The 4,836-nt window shown below is 40.2% G+C and overlaps 1 pseudogene; it reads left to right on the forward strand.

Moving 5' to 3' along the window:
- The first annotated feature begins 3,236 nt into the window (after positions 1-3,236).
- Positions 3,237-3,734, forward strand: LOC138145478 (peptidyl-prolyl cis-trans isomerase-like 1 pseudogene; annotated as a pseudogene).
- The last annotated feature ends 1,102 nt before the right edge of the window (positions 3,735-4,836 follow it).

Raw genomic sequence — 4,836 nt, forward strand, 5'->3', positions numbered from 1 at the left:
ACGAGGAAAGTTCTCAGCAATCTTAGTTCCTGGAGAGACAAGGCTTAGCAAGGCCATAAGATACATTGCCAGTCCCTTCATGAATTTATCCTCTGTCTGTAGAACAGCCCTAGAACCCCTGAACACATTAGCAAAGCCCTCTCCCAGGATTTCTGTAAACATACAACAAGAAAATCCTTCTTCAGGGCTTCTGAACCAACAGAAAGGCTCCCAGACCCCTGCAACAACAGCACTGTCCTTCACCAGTGGACAGTATTCATTCTGTCTGCCGGACAGTCTCCAGACCCCTGCAACAACAGTACTGTCCCTCACCAGTGGACAGTATTCACTCTCAGTACTGTCCCTCACCAGTGGACAGTATTCACTCTCTGTCTGCAGGACAGTCTCAGGCCTTCTTAACCAAATGCCAGGTTCCAGGACTTCTTCAACAGGACAGTCTTTCACCAGTGGACAAATCTGGCAAAATAACATCAAAACAGACAGACAAAGTACCAGCAAAACAGCCATGTCTCCTCAGTCCTTGGCAGCTCAGGGGGCAGGTCTCAAAAGTCCAGGGCAATTCAAAGCGGCCACCAGCAATTCTCTTAGTCTCTCTCCACGAGGTGCAGCTTCCAAAAAAAAAAGATCTTCCGCCTCTCTCTTGTCTCTCCAAATCTACATCACCAGCTCCTCCCACTTCAGGACTTTCTTTTCACATCAACAAGCCCATCCCACAGGTGGGATTAACAAACTCTGGGTTTTAATACAATCAATTTGAAAACCAAGCCAATACAGGGGAATCTTTAATTGCCATTACTATCACACCTTGAGATTGTTATTATTTATTTATTATTTATTATTATTATCAATCACATTTTATAGATGAAGCTTCCTGAGAGTAGATTTTGTTTCATTCTTTCATCTCTTACCCCCAGAACTGACACCGAGCCTGGCACATAGTAGGAACTGAATAAATACTTTTGGGTTGATTGATCCTATCCTATCCTATGTAGAAGATAGAAGGTAGGCCTTAGAATGCAAGCTAGCTGTGTAACCATAGGCAAGTACCCCAGGCAAGCAGAAATTATGGATGAGTTCCATTCAGGGAGGGCATTCCCATGCATGGCATAGAGGCCATCCCATGGAACACCTTGTGACTCCTGATTAGTCCTCCTGTGTCTCTGTATCCAGGGGCCATTCACAAGCCCAAACCCATGCATGTGTGCTCTACAGGTGCCAGTAAGTTTCCTATACCAAAGAAACCACAGGTACTTACTCCAAAACATCTGAACCATGTGCTATATACCCTAATGTATTCCTTCTTTTTCTGGTTTCCCAATGACTACAGAGCCTATTTAGATAATAGGATTTAGGATTTATAGATTAGGTAAACTAAACCTTCATTTTACAGTTGAGGAAACTGAGGCTCTGAGAGCCCGATTTGAACCAGTCTCTTCTGCTTCCAAATCCTGTGCATTTTCCCTTTCTCCAGCTTCACTAATCTTTTGGTAAATCCTCAGGACAGTCACCTGGAATTTCCTAATCTTAGAAAAAATATATTTCAAAGCCTTTTATGTACCCTAGAGTTATGAAAAATCTCTATTGTCGCTCATATCTGTTCTGAGGATCTGAAAAATCCCCTAAGTAGGAAATTGAATAAGCCCCTTTTGGTAGCAGCAAATCAAACATTATATTGAGTCTTGTTCTCTCTGGTGCTTAGGAAGGCTCTGCCAATATCTTCAGCACACAGGCAGGCAAGGTTTTTCTTTGATTCAGGCCTTGTGACTGCCATTGAGCTCTTTCTATGCTCCCACCCAAGTGTACCTTATTAGCTGCTGGGGAGTGACTGAGGCACCAGAGAGAATTGTTATAACAAGAAAATACTGTATTGTTAATAGCAGGAGAGTGTCTGTACATTTTAAATTAAACAGAAATGGCAGTGACTGTGACCATTTAGCACTTTTATTATACGATTATGTGCTGGGAATGAAAATCATAAATTCTACTGCTATATTAGCCCAAATCATCCTCTTTAAACTGCGGGGATACTCTCCCGTGAAATTCACTAGCAAGAAGGTAGGCAGTGATTGCCATCTTGTGGACAAAGAAGTAATTACAGGGAAAAATCCTTGAAGAAGAATGAAGGTTAATCCTTGGAGATGGCTGAAGGTTAATTCATCCCCCATGCAAACCAAAGAGGATCACTCTGGGGGGAAATGGCATAAAAATAATCAACTCTATAATTTTTATGGCTTTGGAAGGGAACAATCCCACAAGATTTACACAGCAGTTCCAATAATAAACTAGGTATGTATTGTGATGGAAGGAGAATCATCTTGCTACCGTTCTGTAGTCAAGTAAAACCTGTCTCTACCAGTAAAATATGCTTCTATACTTTCCTCTAGAGAAACTGCTGGTCTGAATTTAAAACTCATGGGCTTATTGACCTGAGGCTGTAAATACTAGCTCTAGGCTCTTTTTTTTTCCTCTTTATTCTTTCAGAATAGAAGAAAATAAATAGGGTACCTAGATGCCTGCCTTTGATTAACAATTTGTCCATTCATTGTCTTGTTGCCAAATCTGAACTAGGAAAGGGAATAGAGAGAAAATAGTGAATAGACATTGTTCAGTGTGTAGTACAATTTAATCACAAAGGAAAAAAATGGAAACTTCCTTTCTATATTTGAGGCCAGGCTATAACCAGTTTAAATTGTGACTTGTCAATCCCTATGTATGAATTATATATTTTAATTTTGTAATAAAAAACATGTTTTAAATTAAATAAGATTCAACAATAATGTGAAGGAATTATTAAAGTCATATTTATAGAATTTGTTGATGATGAAAAGCTGAGAGGGATACCTAATCCAAGCAGATTCAAACTGGAAGCAAGCTTAGAAACCATACAGTAAAATTATGAAGCTTGCAAGTAACACAGAGCTAGTAGAAACAGCTGTTATACTGGATGGCAAAGACAGGATTTAAGATGACCTTGACAATCAAGAACTTTGGGATGAATCTAATAACGTGGAATACAAAAAATGATGTCTTACACTTAGGACTAACTTTGCAAATACGAGATGGGGAAACACGATCCGAAAGAAGTTTGTCTGAAAAATATCTGGGGGTTTTAGTGGACTGGACTCTCACTATGAATCAATAGTGTCATATGGAAGCCAAAAAAAAGCCAATGTGAATTTGAATTGTTTTAAGAGAAGCATTAAAAAGGCTGATTGAGGAAGCTTGCAGGCTCCAGCATGGTAGTGTTACCCTCTGATTCCTGGCAGCCAGCCTAAATCTTCCTGGAAATCAGCATGGGCACTGTGATGCTGAAGCCATATTGGAACCATGTCCCCAAGACCTGGAAGGACTTTGTAGAGTTGATTCAATGTGATTTCTATAATGGCGCCAAGTTCCATAGGATCATTAAAGACATTATAGTTCATGGTAGTGTTCCAAAAGGAACAGACAGACCATGCATCTAGCTATGGCAAGCACTTTGCATATGAACTTTTCCAGAGTTGAAATTCACCAGGGATGGAATTCTTGCAATGGTTAATGCATGGCATGACAACAATGGCCATCAGTTTTTTGTAACTTTGGCCTCCACCTAATGGCTTGATGGGAAGCACACCATTTTTGGCCATATGTGCCAGGGCACAGGGACAAAGAATCAAATGGATAAGGTAAACTCAAATACCAAGAACTATTCTGTTGATGATGTGAAGATTATCAAATCCTACTCATCTGAATAAAATCAGTCTAGGCAGATGTTTCCAGTCCCAACAAGTAGCCTTGTCAGTTCCTTGGAGATCACTCAGCTGGCCAGTCCTTAAGAGACTTGTGAATATCAGGACAAAATGACCTCCACACTCTAATTTATTTGTTCTTCATTTGAGTCATCATTGGACTTAGCTATGTAGTTTCAGATCTGTCCTACAGATTTAGCCCAATGTCTCACATACACCAGAGATGAGAGGGAATTTTAATAAGTCTCTTCTTTCCTTCTTCTCAGCACATAAATGTCAAAACATTTGTACATACATACATTACTACAATTGACCAGAACTGTTTTCTCCCATACTTGTCACTTCTGATTCATCTGGGGGAAAATGAAAAAGAATCAGGAGATATATGTGTGTGTGTGTGTGTGTGTGTGTGTGGAGAGAAACAGACAGACAGAGAGACAGAGAGAGAGAGAGAGAGAGAGAGAGAGAGAGAGAGAGAGAAGCATGGCTTCCAATTATAAGGAAGCTAAGGGACCTTCCATGAATACTAGGAGGACCCAGAGTTAATTTTTATTCACTTGGGGAAATCAATTCTAATCCCAGCTATTCCAGAAACTCATTGTAGGCAATCCAATAGTCTCAATATACTCTGCCAGAAGTAAGTCAAGCCAGTTCTGGAATATTGTGTTTAGTCTGTGGCACTAACATTGATGAAAGACGTTGATAAGATGAAAAGTGACCAGAGAAAGAAAGCCTGAGTAGTGAATGGTCTTGAATTCATGTCATATAATGCTCTGTTAAAGACACTGGAGATGTTTAGACTTGGGAGGGATACAAGAGCCATCTTCAAGTAGAGGGATTAGACTCTTATGCCTGTCCCCATAGGGCAGAATTAGGAGTAACTGGTGGAAGCTGCAAAGAGACAAATATAACCTTGATGTCCTAACAGTTAGAGGAATCCATTAGTGGAACTGGCTGCCTTGAAAAGTAATGGGTTTGCACTCCTTAAAAGTCTACAAGCAGAGGCTGAATGACTAGTTGTCAAGTATATTGAAGTCAGGATTCCTTTTGGGGTATGGATTAAACTAGGTCGCTATGGGAGTCTTCTCGAGTTCTAATATTCTGTGAT

This window comes from Petaurus breviceps, unplaced genomic scaffold (genome assembly GCF_028583685.1).
Source record: "Petaurus breviceps papuanus isolate PSGF00001 unplaced genomic scaffold, PetGlider_PUasm1.0 90740, whole genome shotgun sequence".
Classification (NCBI taxonomy): Eukaryota; Metazoa; Chordata; class Mammalia; order Diprotodontia; family Petauridae; genus Petaurus; species Petaurus breviceps.